Source organism: Ornithorhynchus anatinus, chromosome 8, assembly GCF_004115215.2.
Source record: "Ornithorhynchus anatinus isolate Pmale09 chromosome 8, mOrnAna1.pri.v4, whole genome shotgun sequence".
NCBI classification, from domain to species: Eukaryota; Metazoa; Chordata; class Mammalia; order Monotremata; family Ornithorhynchidae; genus Ornithorhynchus; species Ornithorhynchus anatinus.
Window position 1 is genome coordinate 48510456 of NC_041735.1, and position 16502 is coordinate 48526957.

At 43.3% G+C, this 16502-nt stretch overlaps 1 protein-coding gene across 2 annotated transcripts in view; it reads left to right on the forward strand.

Annotated features, from left to right (window-relative positions):
* Positions 1–16502, forward strand: part of RBMS3 (RNA binding motif single stranded interacting protein 3) — a 1099136-nt gene that overhangs the window by 127081 nt on the left and 955553 nt on the right. The window contains exon 1 of one of the 2 annotated variants that reach the window (XM_007671050.4): positions 4538–4950. The exons of the other annotated variant lie outside the window; for it this stretch is intronic. The gene's annotated coding sequence lies outside the window, so the exon portion shown is untranslated. Of the gene's footprint in view, positions 1–4537; positions 4951–16502 lie in introns of those variants that run through there. 2 annotated transcript variants of the gene reach the window in all.

Here is a 16502-nt window from a genome sequence, read left to right on the forward strand (position 1 = left end):
CAAGCGCTTAGTACAGTGTTCTGCCCACAGTAAGCACTCAATACATACCATCGATTGATTTAAGAACAATAAGTGATTTGAAAAAGACCATTCTAGGGTTCCCATTCATATGATTCTTGAGTAGAAGAATGAAAATATCCGTTTTTAAGTTCACTTATTCAGATAGCAATACTCTTTAGTCTTCCACCCTAATCCTCCTTCCTGCTGGCAGCAACAGGATTCTGTTTGTGAACTGAAGGTCAAAATGCAGACCCAAAATAATGGAGAAATTGGCAAAATCTTCACCCGGTCCAGCTATGGAAATCCACAGTATCAGAAAAAAAACCTTCTTTCCATAAAAGAGATCTGCAGTCAGAGCTCCTCTGCTTCCAACAGCCACAAACAAAAATAATAATAAAAAAACAGAGAAAATAAAAGGACTCCTCATTTTATGACCCATTGACTGTCTCATTTAGATTCCATGAGGCCTGAATTATATTCTCTCTGTAAATTAGAATGTCAGCCATTATGGAAGGCAAATGTCCTCCTGTGTGCTTATCAAAGTACCAAGGACACTGTCATCCCCCAGCCAATAATGAATTACCGTAATAAATTAATGTTGTGGACCACTTTAAAAGGGCATGGGAAAAAGAGCAGGAAGAACTATGTGCGCTTAAGATAGACAAGGAAAGCTGGAAAACACTTAGATGAGATTCTGCTTGCTTTATGGAGTCTTCCCACAGGAACAACGAGTGAGCCTCAGTCAGAAACTTGAGGTCCAAGATTCTGGAAGGAGAAATTGACTATGATGCTAGTGGATCTCGTAGAGCCAGTGTGGTTCTGGGCTTGTCTTGTTCCTGCCGGGGCATAGGCTGCAGCAATAGAATAGTCAGGCACGTTGTGCCGTGCATGTTGGGTCTTTACATAGGCTTACTCTCTGTCGAGCACTGTTCTAAGCATCGGGGTGGGTACAAGCTGATCAGATCAGACACGGTCCCTCTTCCACATGGGGCTCAGTGTCTAAGTAGGAGAAAGAACAGATATTGAATCACCATTTTAAAGATGAGGACACTGAGGCACAAAGAAGTGAAGTGACTTGTTCAGGGTCACGCAGCTGGCAAGTGCGGAGCAGGGATTAGAACCTAGGTCCTCCGACTTCCAGACCCAGGCACTTTCCATTAAGCCATGCTTCACCTCTTTTTCAAACTGCGGGATACTGTATTTGAGACTCAGAGTCTGTTCGATCCCTGAACTCTCCAGAACATCAGGTAGTTTCTTTTATATCCTTCACATCCTCAGCCCCTGTAATCAATCTCTAGACGGTCTGATATTGCCATATACCTCAAGGCATGCAACTGTTAGTTCCAAGGGAGCCTTATATCTCTCAACAGACGGACCACCGGAATGCCTGACTATGGTCCTTATTGCCGTTATCTAGGCCTTCATCTTCTAAGTGCTGTGCAGAAGGTTGAAATGGGAAAACACAAGGTCCGTTCCCTCAAGCAACACAGAATCTTAAAACCCACCACATTTAAAAAGGCTCATTTTCTCACCAAGTTGATGATGTTGTTGTTATCTGTCCTTCACCGAAGTAGTTAACTTCTTTCCTAAAAAAAACCCAAAAACATAGATGTCTATTACTCAGCATGCTCAATGAGAACAAACCATTTGGACATTTTGTATTTTAAGGAGACATACTGGATAACCTCCGAAGACATTCAGCCGCATTACCGATGTTGAAATAGTCATCCAGAGTCATTGGACTTGAAGGATCTTCCCGTGAGGTTCGGCTGTGCTGCGATCCTTAGCATAGCCTCTCTGTTCCATCGGCAGGGTCGTGGCCAAACCGGCATCCCTGCCGCAGCACCACCGGAAGATAACATCAGTAGGAATCAGAAGGATATGTTGAGAGACCTCCAAGCCAGTCCAGATCCCACCGTGAAATTGTAAAGCAGACGGGGTTTCCAGAGTAAATCATTCAATTTGCACCATGGTCTAGACGTTTCAGGCAGTGGTACTGATAGAATAGAAAGAAGGGAAATAAGATTTTTTTCCCCTTTGTCCCATTTGATCTTTCTTCTTTTTCAACCTAATTTCTCTGGAAGAAATTCAGTTGCTCTTTTTTCGTTGGACTGTTTGACAAAGCTTCCTGCTAGTTAGAATGATAAAGAACCTGGGGGAGTCTTGCTTTGCATCTTAAGTAAAGCGGGTGCTATTTTGTTTATTTGGGCAATTTCTGTCCCCATATGTGAATAGCCAGCATAATGGCCCTAAAATAAAAAATGGAACTCATGAGGTTTGCAGTATGAAGTCCAGAAGATATTTCTGGATTTCTAGGGCTCTTAGAACAATTGTTTATTTGGTCTTGCAGACTAGATCATCACTTCTTGTTTCAGAGAAAGTCCAGTGGAATTCACGGGCTCTTTTTGAAGTCGAGATCACGCTTGTTATTTACGTTGTCTGTAGCATGTTCCATCTGCAAAGGCTTTTAACAGTCAATTTGTTCTTCCCAACCCGGAGAGGTGGGTAGGTTGGTATTTCAGTCCCTGGGTTCCAGCTGAGGAGCCGAAGGTTAGGGTTCTTAGCATAAGGACAAAGAAAAAGAGAGAATGGGGACAGAGGAAAGTGAGAAGAACAGAGATGACAGAAGGGGCGGATGTTAAAGAGGAAGGGAGACAAAGAGGACAGAGGCAATACACACAGGCAGGCATTGGCGAAACAAAAATCACACACACAGATACGTAGAGACGCAGAGAAAATAACAGGGGTTTGGGTTCAGACACACACACATGCACACACACACAAAGTCCCCTCCCACCCCCCCACTGTTGCTCAGAGCTTGCCACTATTGCCCCCAAGCCAGCCATGGGTGCTACTAGCAACCGTCGGTGCCCTGTCACTCTGAGGCAGCAGTGTTTGGTGATTTCCAAATAGATTGGCAGCTGGCCCAGAGCCAAGTAGCAACTGCTGCAGACCGAGGTGGCTGAATTTCCGGCTTAAATCCCTCCCGGGCTCTTCACTGTCAGCTAGGCTACAGGCAGTCTGTAACCCAGCAAGGGGCTCAGGGGCCCAAATCATTTAAATCCTCCCCTCACCACCCACTTACGATCCGTCTAGTTCTGTCATGCAATTCTCCCAGAATTCACTCACAAAATTGAATCCACATTAAACCAGACAAAATTGGGGAATGGAATGGAATGGAAGCAGTGTTGTATAGTGGATAATTCACAGGCCTGGGAGCCAGAGCACCTGAGTTCTAATCCCCGTTCTGCCACTTTCCTGCTTTGGGACCCTAGCCAAGTCACCTAACTTTTCTATGCCTCAGTTTCTTACTCAACAAAATTAGGTTTCAACACCTACTCTGCCTCCTACTCGAGCCCCATGTGGGACAGGGACTGTATCTGGCTTAATATACTTGTATCCACCCCAGCTCATAAAACAGGGCTTGATATATGGTAAGCACTAAACAAAAATTATTTTTAAAAATGCAATGAAGAGGTGTTATTTACTCCAATTTTTTGACCTACGGTTTCATTTCTTCCAGTTTGTAGCATTGTCTTCTTTTATTATCTTTTGTGCTTGGGTTTCAGAGGTGGCTGACAGTCATATTTAAGCTAAGCAAGAGCTAACTCAACTCAGTAGGGGTTGGGAGAATAAAGTTCTTCCAGAGAGAAGCAGAATGGTGTTGTGGATAAAGCATGAGCCTGTGAGTCAGAAGGACCTGGGTTCTATTCCTGGTTCTGCCACTTATCTGCTGTGTGACCTTGGGTGAGTCACTTCAGTTCTCTGTACCTCAGTTACCTCATCTGTAAAATGGAGATTGAGACTGTAAATCTCATTTGGGATAGGGACTGTATCCAACCCGATTTGCTTGTATCCCTTCCAGTGCTTAGTACAGTGCCTGGCACACAATAAGCACTTATCCAACACCATTATTATTAGGTCATTAAGTAAAGGGCTGATCTAGGCTCAGGTCCTGCTTGAAGACTGAGCACATTGGCTCTTCTGTGTCGGTAAGATTCCAACCAATCGTAACCATCAAATTTATTAAATACTTAGCAGGTGCAGAGCACCATACTGCACACTGGGAAGAAAGCATGAGGCTATTAATTCAAGAATGGTCCTGAGCCTACAGGGACTAGAAGGGCGAAAGCCAGACACACAAGCCAAACTCGGAACAGCAGGAGCTCTCTTGCTGTGCTGAGAAGTTCTCCAAAGATTCCTAATCAAAAACCTTTTCAGTTAGAACTGGCAGTATATGTAAGACAAGCGGAGAGCTGGCATTATCAGATAATTCATTTTTGTCTGAATTACCCAAATAATGTTTTTGCTTACTCTGTGCCAGGCACTATATTGACTGCTGGGATAGATACAAGCTAATCAAGTTGATTACAGTATATGTACCTCGTGGGGTTCACAGTCTTAAGCCCCATTTTACAGATGAGGTAACTGAGGTTCAGAGAAGTGCTGGAGTTGGGATTAGAACCCAGGTCCTCTGACTCCCAAGCCGGGCTCTTTCAACTAGGCCAAGCTGCTTCTCAAACTGAGGCGAGCTAAATCGTTATCTCAGTTTACTACTTTATTTTGGCTACTGTGACCGCAGTTGCCCCTGAAGCTCCTGGGAAGAAGAGGGTTAAAGCAGAAGCAATTACTAGTTAAGATAAATCACCTGAGGAACCCAAGGGAGCAGTACCCAATACCAAATAGAAACCAGGCAGATCACCAACCAGAGAAGGGAAGAGTTGTAAACTGGCTTCAGGTGTTGGATTCCTGAGGCCAAGCAGAAAGATTCACACGTAACAGTGCAGATTAGGGGTGAGTGGACAAGGGGAGGGCTGAGAGACAGTGTTTTTTATGCCCCCACTTGGGAAATTTGCCCCATTCTCAGTTTCACAGGAACAAGAGACAAGACCTTTGTGGCAAGCGGGTTTAGACTCTGTCTAGACGCTGCTGTTCTCATCAACACAATGGGTATGTATGTTCACCGGACCTACTGTGTTGTTCTGGCAGAGAGGGGCCTCATGTAAGAAAATTATCTGCTATGCTTTTGCATCTTGGTCATTATGAACCATATCACTGAAGCTTTTATCTGATCCCCACGGCAGTGCGGTGATGAAATTTGCCGACACATTCTAGACAGGCTTCTGTTCTCTTGGGGGTGTTGCTCAGGTGGTGATGGGGAGATAATCAAAAGACTGTTTATCCAATGAAGAAAATCATTTGTAGGGGCCCTTTTGTGGCTGCCTTTCTAAATCACTGTTAAATGTATACTGCTACAGTGTATCCATCAAAAATACAATATGGTTTTGGTACAGCTTCAATTAGGGCAGAAACTGTTGACCCTCCAGCCTGAAAATATGTGAGACCTTTTTTTAGAAATTGCTAGAAGATTTTGATAGCAAAACAGCAGGGATTCAACAAGCAATTAGTTATTCACACGTTTTACCCAAGTGAAATGGGGGGGGAAAGATTCTACTTGAGTCTTTTATTTGTTCTATCTAATGTTGCTTTAGAGAACACTGTAACTTTACTGGGGGAAAACAGCAGAAACAAAATGACTGAAGATTGAAGGGCAGAGAAGCATTTGTAAAACATATAAAAGTAGGAGAGTGACTTAGTTCAAATAACTCTCAATGGCTTGCAAATTGCCCAAGTGCGAATTGTTTTTCTTCAACTGAAAATATTTAGGAGTCCTGAATGGTTTAGCTAGATTATAGTGGTTAATTTGGTATAGTGCAATTGACGTAAATCAAGCAGTTACTTTGATTCATGTCAATTGTGCCTGCTGAAATTTGTTTGTAAATCCAGTCAATAGTGTCTTTCTTAAAAAGCGTTCTGTCCCAGCTGGCGTGGTGAGGTGCAGTAAGTCTTACCCTGTACTCATTCTTCAATTGGAGTTGAAGTCTTTCCTTTGGAGGACTATTGGAATTATTAATTACAGATATAGTGAACCTAGTGATTTACAAAAAAATCGATTTTCCAATGTCATGGGGTTACTTTCCCGAGGCGCTGGCAAGATACTACTCTGAAGACGGCGACATTTGATACTAAAAGAAAAATAGTGTTTACTTTCAAATGGTCTTTGAAAGAGTGTTGCATGCTGACGATTTCTTTGCTGAGTAATTTTATGCTGATTTATTTTCTACTGAAGCAAAGCTGTAGTGTATGGGAATAATTTGACCTCGTACGAAGGGCTGACCACTTTGTCTGAGTGATTGTAGGGTTCTTGTTCATTTGTGTTGGAAAAAAAAAAAAAGTGGAGGAACCCAAGCTGTTTCACTGAAGGTCTAGCCTGCCGTTGAACCACAGTATTGAGACTCAAGAACTTGTAAGCTCACTATGGGCAGTGAATGTTTCTGCTATTTATTTTGTATTGTACTCTCCCAAGTGCTTAGTACTGGTGTTCTGCACATAGTAAGTGATCAATAAATACCATTGATTTCAGTTCTGTAATTCCCTCTGTCCTAAAGTCACTTGTCCTATAGTAGTGTCCCTACTACAGCTGACAGTGATGTGAGGATTGTTGATGCTACTGTTTAACAGAGGCTGTTTTTAGGGTATGAAGTGCTTACTATGTGCCAGGCACTGTACTAAACACTGGGATAGATAGAGCTAATCAGATTGGATACAATCCATGTCCCACATGGAGTTCACAGCATTAATCCCCATCTTACAGATGAGTTAACTGAGACAGAGGAAAAGTGAAGTGACTTGCCCAAGGTCACCCAGCAGACAAGTGGTGGAGCCTGGGATTAGAACTCAGGTCCTTCTGACTCCCAGGACCATGCTCTGTCTATTAGGCTATGCTGCTTCTCAGTACCTTAGAACACTTGTAATTGTTTATGTGACTTTGAAAACACTGAACTAAAGGATAAATGGAGACATTGTCAATGGAATGAGTATTTGTCTCAGATTTTTAACTAAGGGTATTCTTAAACTGTTGAAAAGTTAGGTGTGGCTTGTATGAGCCGGGCATTGAAGCCGATGGATGTTCTGTTGAATACGTCACTGAGGCAGTGTCTGACAGGGAAAGGGAAACAGCAGAGCAAACATCCCTCAACTCCCCGGAGGTGTCAAGTCTGGTTCTCCTCAGCGGAGCCCGGCAGGAGCTCGACATCCAGGCTTCCCCTGGTTCTCGTCCATGCTTAGTACTGGACCTCGCTCATAATAATGTTGGTATTTGCTAAGCGCTTACTATGTGGAGAGCACTGTTCTAAGCACTGGGGTAGACATGGGAATCAGGTTGTCCCATGTGGGGCTCACAGTCTTAATCCCCATTTTACAGATGAGGTAACTGAGGCACAGAGAAGTGAAGTGACTTGCCCATAGTCACACAGCTGACAAGTGGCGGAGCCGGGATTTGAACCCATGACCTCTGACTCCAAAGCCCATGCTCTTTCCACTGAGCCACGCTGCTTCTCCATGCTCATGCTGGCCCAACCTGCTCAGCAACCAGTGCATCACTATCTAGAAATGAACATCTGGATGTTGGGAGAGAGCAGCTTTGCACGCTCCACAGTGGCTTCCAAAAGCGATTCCTCAGCTACTTCTCTTTTGGCCCGGACACATTCTGGTTCCAAAGATCTCCAGTTCCCATCCTGTCAACCCCTTCTTGAAACTGGGGAGTGACTGGGAGCTGAGGAACTGACTGAACCTAGTTGTAGCCTGGCTGACGTTGTGTCAGTTTGACCTAGGATTTGAGTCTGGTGGGACCGTCTGCCCGTGGGTCTTGTGTAGGGGTCCGTGACTCAAGGCTTCTATCAGCAATGGTCCTGCGGGCCTGGATGTTTCTCAGAGATCTGAAGTGAATGGATAGTGAATTATCTTCAGATCATTTTACTGTGATCAAAAGCTAATGTCCTAGATCGGGTCAAACTCTCAGATCTGGAGACGGGCCTAGAACTGACCAATTTCTCCAATTTGAGGTCTTCCTCAGCTAAGCCCTAATTTCCCCTACTCCGTCTGCCTTCTGTTTCACCTATGCATTTCACTCTTTATATCTTAAATATTTGATAGTCACTCTGCCCTCAGCTCCAGAGTACTTATGTATATATTCATAACTTTAATGTCTGTCTCCCCTCTCTAGACTAATTCCATGTGGGCAGGAAATAGATCTACCAACTAGGTTGTATTGTACTCTCCCAAGAATTTAGTACAGAGCTCTGCACAGAGTATGCGACCAAGAAAAGTAATAATAATACTAGTGGTATTTAAGCACTTACTCTGTGCCGGTCACTGTACTGAGCATTGGAGTAGATACAAGGTAATTGGGTTGGACACAGTCTCTGTCCCACACAGGACTCTCAGTCTTAATCCCCATTTGACAGATGAGGTAATTGAGGCACAGAGAAGTTAAGTAATTTGCTCAAGGTCACAAGCAGATAAGTGGTGGAGCCAGGATAAGAACCCAGGGCCTGACTCCTGGGCTCATGCTCTTTCCACCAGGCCATGCTGCTTCTCTAAAAACCATTGATGGAGCCAAGCAGGGAGCTGATGGCAAATCAGGTGGCACCTTAGAGCTTCCAGGTGGTCACCATCTGCACACTAAAGGTTTGACTTGACACATTCTGTGATTGGTCCCAAGAAGAAGAAGCATGCAGGGAGTCCAAAGTTTGGTCACTTGACACAGGGTTGTGTTGCCCATCTGTGTGGCTGGATCCATTAAAGCCCAACTTTGGGGTTGCAAGCTTAAACTGGGCAAGAAGTCTATACTCTGCAGAACCTCCAGCTCACCCCCAGAGAATCCTCAAACCCAGAACCCCTGAGAGACTAAGGCAGCACTTTAAACATCAAGGTATGATCTAACGCAGGGCTTGGTGATCCCAGACTGAACCAGAGGTTAGAGAGCACTGAGTGACTAGTTCTTTTGGAGTCAGTTACACTCTGTGGATTATTAATTCTTATTAATTCAATCAATAAACCATATTTACTGAGCACTTACTATGTGCAAAACACTGTACTAGGGGCTTGGGAGAGTACAATACAACAATTAGCGGAGACATTCCCTGCCCAATAACGAACAAGCAGTCTAGAGGGGGAGACAGGCAGATGCAAGTCCATCTAGCTTTTTTAGCAGGGAAGTTCCACAAGCCAAAAAATGTATAAAATGCTGGTAGAGCCACATCACTCCTCACCTCTTCAAAAACCCAGAGAGGTTCCCTATTTGCTGCTTCCATGAACTCCAGCTCCTGAATCTCGGGTTCTGGGCTCCCAACAGTGGCTCCTCCCAAAATAGCTCCAGTGGTCTGCCCTTACCTCTCCTCACGGACATCCTTGCATGATTCTGCTACCTCTGACCTGGCATTACTATCACCCACCCACCTGGAATGCTCCTCTCTCACTTCACTAAATCATGTCCCTTGCCTCTTAAAAAACTTACTCAAAACCCACCACCTGGACTAAACTTGACCTCAAACAATCTATCACTGTCTTGTTCATGCCAATCACCATTAGAACCTTTACAGAAATCATCCATTAGAGTTGTTTAACCCTATGTTGCTTGTTTGTCTCTCCCACATTAGACTGTAACCTCCTCAGGATGGGGCATCTTGCCCATACTTTCTCTGTGACATTTTCAGTGCCTTGTACCATTTGTTTGTACATGATGTAGCACTTCAGCTCAAAGACCATGAAGCTGATGGAACATTCGAATCCATGGTTGCGAGCGACTCCCTGAGAATTTCTTATACAGTGTGTGGTGGAACACATTCTGTGGAAAGAAAGGATATGGGCTGGGAGTCAGGAAATCTGGGTTCTAACTTCAGCACTCTGCTTTGTGGCATCTAAGTGCTTACTACATGCCAAGTACTCAAGTGCTGGAATTAGAAATCAGGTTGGACCCAATCCCTGTCCCACTTGGGGCTCACAGTGTAAGTGGGAGAGAGAGCAGGTAAAATCCCTATTTTACACATGAGGAAACTGTGGCTCAGAGAAATGGTGACTTCCCTCTAGACTGTAAGATTGTTGTGGGCAGGGAATGTCTATAAACTCCGTTGTATTTGCCCAAACATTTAGTCCAGTGCTCTGCACACAGAGTTCAACAAAAACAGTTGATTGCCCAAAGTCACAGCAGGTGAATGGCAGAGATGGGATTAGGCCCCAGGTCCTTCGACTTTCAGACCCATGTGTTTTCCACTAGACCATGCTATTTCCTTGTGTCCTTGGGCAAATTCCTTAAATTCTCTCGGCCTTACTTTCCTCAGATGTGAAATGGGATAACTTACCTGCCCTTGCTGCCTCTTAAACTGTATGCTCTTTGTAGAGCAGCTCCTGCCCAAGGCCTTGGCACATAGTTTCGTACGACTTAATCTTCTTACTGCTGTCCTGTCATCTGTCATCTCATTTGAACAGTATTCTCACTCTTGATGTAAAACATATTGGCTGTTGGGGGAAAATCGGTAATCAAAATGCCACTTGTAGAAGAATGAGAGTGCTCCCTTACTGTGAAGCACTATACGAGATAGCTTGGAAAGTACAAAACAGAGATGTGATCCATTCACTTACTCACAAGGAGCTTATACTCTGCCAGGTAAAAGACAGGGAAAGTAAAATTAAAATAAGTAAATTCTATGGCTAATCAGCCAAACCTGGGACTTGATCCCACTTTGTTCTCCCTGCTGAGACTCCAGTGATAAACTGTGACTCTGTGAAAACAAAGAACACTTATTCTTATCCATGCTAGCCAGGAGACTTGAGGAGGGAAACCAAACTTTCCGAGAATACTGTCCATCTAGCCTGGGTTAAGCCAGGTTAAGGATAAAGAGGTTGAAGAAAGGGAGAGAGAGAGAGAAGTGATTTACTTTGCTTACTGCTGCCTTGCCTGTTCTATATCTATTATACCTGAAGTTGGCTCCCAGCTCCAATTAGGACTATATTACCCTTGAGGTTTTCTCTGCTAATTGGTAAATTTGGCTCATCGTTTGGTTTACCAGCTGCACTCCTGCTTATGATATAGTGGACCTTTAAAGTCTGTGGTTTTTCCTTTGGCCTTGAGATCCTTTAATGCACTGACTAAGCTTTTATTTGTTCAGAGGGCTGCACCACTGTGGCCCAGTGGAGAAAAATGATGCCTCCATTTTGAGATAGAAGCTGAAACTCAAAAGAGGTTTACTGATTGATCCAAGACCTCAAACTAGTCTCTAGTCAGTCTGAGAATAAACCTTAGGCCTGTAGCTTTGGGGAAGTAGGTCAATACTACCACTCACGCAAGCTTGAGCTGGATTCCTTCAAGCTAAGAGATCTTGGCCTGTTTCCTTCCTTCCATTACCTGACTTTGCCTTTTGGTTCATTTGACATTTTAGTTACTCGTTCCATTAGAGCTGCATTGTGACTGGTCAATCTTCTTGGAAAACCTAAACTTTATCACTACCAGATAATGATTATGTTCAAATTCTAGTTCAGAAATGAGATTTTGTTTTTTAAATCTACTGACTCCTTGAGACTGTGAACTACTTGTGGGCAATGATTGTGTTTTACCAACTCTGTTATATTGTACTCTCCCAAGCACTTACTATAATGATCTACACATGGTAAGCACTGAATAAATATGATTGTGAATGCTCAATAAATGTCATTGAATGAATGATCCCTGTCCTTCCCTCATAGTACAAGGCCATCTAAAGGCATTTGGGGCCCCTCTTCTAGCCTCAGGGAGGGAGAGGGTTCTGTTAAGGCCATTTTGTCCCTTCTCTCTGCAGGTGATCTAATTCAACCCTCTTCTCCCTAGGATCCTAAAACGTTGATTAGGGGCACTTTACTTCCACTCATCCTATAGTAAGGCTCCACCTCTGGGAGCACTTAATTAAAATATTCTTCTTCCAAGCCTCAAAGAAAGTTTAATCTGTTAAAAAGGGGAAATTGTCACAGACAAAATTAGGGACAAGTGGTTGGAAAAAATTCTCTTGTCATTGTATAGCGGTGGTACTTTTTAATAAAATCAAAGAGTCCAGAGTCTTCCTGAACTGAAGCATATTTTCTCATCCTCTATTTTTCATTTCCATCTCTTTCCCATGGGGACAGTGCCCCAAGGCTTCTTTCGACTCTGCCAATTGTTTCCCATGTTTCTATTTCTCTTAATATTTGGTCCCTGTCCTGAGCTAGGTACTTAGTAATAGAATGGTTAGAAGCTCTGGTCCTTAGTACAGTGGTCTCCATTAGGGTTTTCACTGAGGTATGTGAAATACCTAGAAGAATCTCTTGTGAACTAGCATGTGATTTGCATAAAGTGTCCAGTCTCTTCTCATGCAATTTTCAAAAAAAGCCAAACTTTCTTACTGCTAACTTAAAGGTGGATTCTTGCTTTTTCTCATTTTTTAAATTTTGCCTCCGCCTGTAGTCATGGACCCCATCTCTCACATCCAACATGGCCTACTGGCAATCGATCATATTTGAGTGCTTACTGTGTGCAGAGTACTGTACTAAACATTTTGGAGAGTACAATATAAGAGAATTGGTGGACAGATTCCCTGCCCACAATGAGCTTAGAGTCTAGAGGGGTAACAGCATGGGCCTGGGTGTCAGAGGACCTGGGTTCTAATCCCACGTCACAGCATGGCGTAGTGGATAGGCCACAGGCCTGAAAGTCAGAGGGTTCTGAGTTCTCATCCTGCCTCTGCCATTTGCCTATTGTGTGACTTTGGGCAAGTCACTTCACATCTCTGTGCTTCAGTTTCCTCATCTGTAAAATGGGAATTAAGACTCTGAGCCCCAGATTGGAGAGGGTCTGTGTCAAACCTGTTTTGCTTGTATCCACCTCAGCGCTTAATACAGAGTCTGGCACACAGTCATTGCTTAATAAGTACCACAGTTATTATTATTATTATCACTTGACTGCTGATTGGCCTTAGGCAAGTTATTTCTCTGTGCCTATTTTCTCACCTGTAAGATGGTGGTTCAATACCTGTTTTCCCTCCTACTTAGATAATGTACCCTGTGTGGAAAAGGAACTGTGTCCGACTTGATTATCTTGTATCTACCCCAGTACTTAATACAGAGTGTGGCATATAGTAAGGGTTTAACAAACACCACAATTATTACAACTGAAATGTAAAGCAAAAATGATGTTAAGCACTTACTATGAGCCAAGCACTGTTCTAAGCACTTGAAATCCTTTGGACAGTTTCACCAATATTAATCATACATATTTATAGACAGCTCACTCTGTGCAGAGGCCTGTACTATCCTATTGGAAGCATTAGAAATAAAAGAAATAGTCCATATCCTCAAAGGGCTTACAATATAATGAGGACAGGCAGACACAAATTGCAAACATGATCAGTACAAGGTTAATACTTAGCATTTATTAAACACTTTCTTGTAGTAAGAGCTGGGATAGATAGGTTGTGAGCTCAGATACTGTCCCACATGGGGATATCACAATCTGTCATATCTTCAATCTACAGATGAGGAAACTGAAGCCAGAGAAGTTAAGTGGCTTGACCAAGGTCACACAATCGGTCTAAAGTAGGCCAGGCTTCCTGACTCTACTCCCATGCTAATTTCTACTAAACTATGTATAGATGGAACTGGCAAATCAGAAGTGAGAAGTTAGATCAACTAAACATCAAATTTACTGAGGGCAAGGTACAATTAAGAGATTAGTTTGGGAGGAGTAAAGAGTATGAGCTAGGATGTAGCAGGAGAAGGGAGTGGAATGGAGAGATGACTGGTGAAGAATTAAAGGTTGGGAAAAGTTGGTGGAGGTTATGGGTAAGATTAGTGAGGCAAAGAGGAAAACGTGTGGGACTGGGAGTCAGGGGACCTGAGTTGTAATCCTGATTCCGCCACTTGCCTGCTTTGGGATCTTGACGAAGTCACTTAATCATTCTATGCCGCTTTCTTAATCTGCAAACTCGGGATGAAACAGCTGTTATTCCTCCCCTGTAGACCATGAGCCCCATGTGAAACGATGGTGTCCAATCTGATTGCATTGCATCTACCCCAGTGCTTAGTACCGTGCTTGGCATTTAGTAAATGCTTAACAAATATCATAATTATAATTACTATTAGTGGTGAGCAGTTGAAAGGGCAGATTTTTATGGTGAGAGAGCAATTTGTAATCGTCAAAGTTGGCCTAGGTTTTGGATTTCCTCCGGCAGTGCGCAGCTGCAGGAGTGGAGAAAGCTGACTGGAAGGATCCAGAACTGGGGGGTTGGTAGAGTTTGGTGTCAGGGGAATTGAGTGGAGGGTCGAAGGTGGTATTTGAATAAGGGACCTTCACCTCTAAGGAGGGAGGGGTTGTTAGGGAGTCCAGGAGAAACCAACTAGCTTGGAACAGATGGAATGGATCAGCATGGCCTAGAGAAAGCATGGGCCTGGGAGTCAGAATAACCTGATTTCTAATTCTGGCTCCACTGCTTGCCTGCTGTGTGACCTTGGACAAGTCACTTCACTTGTCTGTGCCTCAGTTAAGTCATCTGTAAAATAAGACTGTGAGCCCCATGTGGTACAGGGACTGTTTTCAACTTTATTTAGCTTGTACTTGATACATAGTAAACTCTTAATAAATACCATTATTATTATTAGGAGTACAAAGAAGGGCTGTTACTGCAGTTAATATCTAGGGCAGTTTTAGAAATATCATTCACACACTTATCATGGTACCTGAATAACATTTCAGGCCAGAATGTGGATTGCATTCACTTTATTGCCTGGGTATCTCCCTGACAGAGGAAGGACTAAATTTAAAAAAAAAAACACCCAAAAAACTGGTAAGTGTTCTGCTTTCAAGGATGTGGAAGAATGTCTTGAAGGAAATAAATCAAAGAGTGAATTCTGTGCATGTGAAAGGAAAACAGTGGCAAAGCAAATTTCCAGCCATTGAGAGTTTAAGATGGGCTTGATTGATCTTTCAGAGATGGTTAGTCATCCAGCTAACTGCCCTCTCCTATAGAATGAGTGTGATTTTTCCTCTACCACATACCTGTTCAGGTACTGGCTGGCTCTCACCGTTTTCTGCTCATCTGCATTCTAACAGCAGTTTCTGAATCAGAAGAATGAGTAGGGAAGGTGCCCAGTTATTTTACAACAATTTTGTCTGTTTATTTTATAAAAAGCTCCTTTATGTTATGAATCAAATCACTTAAGTTATGAGCTTCACTAAATTAGTGGGCCTCTGATTTTTTTTATGCTTCTATGGTACAATTTTCTAGTTTTTCTATCCTTATTATTTTCTTTTAATGTCTAATCCCCTCTCATGAGACCAACTTACTTCCCGTTAATGATGTTCACTTGCTGAATCTGTATTTTTTGAAAAGACACAATCTTGTTTTTTCAAAGATAGAGAGGCAGGAGGCTTTTTCTGGGAGGGCTGCCACAAAATAAGGATACTTTTTTCTAAATATATATAAGTAAATGCTTCTGAAACAAAAAAAACTAATAAGAAGCAGGTCTAAAACTACCCATTTCCTTCCAAATCAGTCAAGCTCCGTGCCACTGTTTGTGGAGAGCCCTGAAACCATTCTGCAGGCTATGCTTGACTCTCCTCACCCCATGCCTCCTTGGCTTCACCCCTCACATCTTCCCACCTCACACTCTAGCTGTGCCTTGCTCCTGACTCTTCTGCTCCCCGATGCTGCACTTCTACTGTTTCCCCCACGTGAAATTCCCTGCTTGCTCAAACCTGCCAGATTATAGCTTTCTCAATTTTCAAAGCCATCCTGAAATCCCTCCTCTTCTGGAAAATGTTTTCAAATCCCTACTGTCCAAGTCGCATCAACCCAACAGCTGCCCTGAGCACTTATGTAGCTATACCCACCCTACGCATGTATGTTATATATTCAATTGGACTGTCTATTATTCAGCTATTTCATCCTGAAATAACCATGATACTACTACCTGTGAAGTCTTTGGGGGCAGGGCACACTTAAGCAGCATGGTATAATGGGTAGAGCACAGGCCTGGAAGTCAGAAGGTCATGGGTTCTAATTCTGGGTCTGCCACTTATCTGCCATGTGACCTTGGACAAGTCACTTAATTTCTGTGGTCCTCAGCTACCTCATCTGTAAAATGAGAATTGAGCTGTGAGCCCCACGTAGGACAGGGACTTTGTCCAACTTGATTTGCTTGTATCCACCCCAGTGCTCTCCCAAGTACTTTGTGTTCGACACACAGTAGGGGCTTAAATAATATTGATTTTTTTCTGAAATGGTACAAGGAAAGAGAAAGAGAAGTGAGGAGTCCAGGCTGAACAGAAAATTAGAACCAGGAGTATCTCTGATGGTCAAACTTGGAGGAGAAAATCTTAATTGTGACCCATTCTGGTAACTACTCTTTATGGACATTACCCAGTGCTTAAAGGACAAAATGTTGTTGTCCTTTAATGCTCTGTTTAAGTTCCCTATGATGTCAGACCTCCTCTCCGACTCAACTGCTACTTGAGAAGCAGTGTGGCCTGGTGGAAGGAGCAGAGGCCTATGAGTCAGGAGACCTGGGTTCTAATCCTGGCTCTGTCATTTGCCTGCTAGACCACTTCCCTTTTCTTTGCTTCTGACCTCACCTGTTAAATAGAGATTTAATACGTGTTC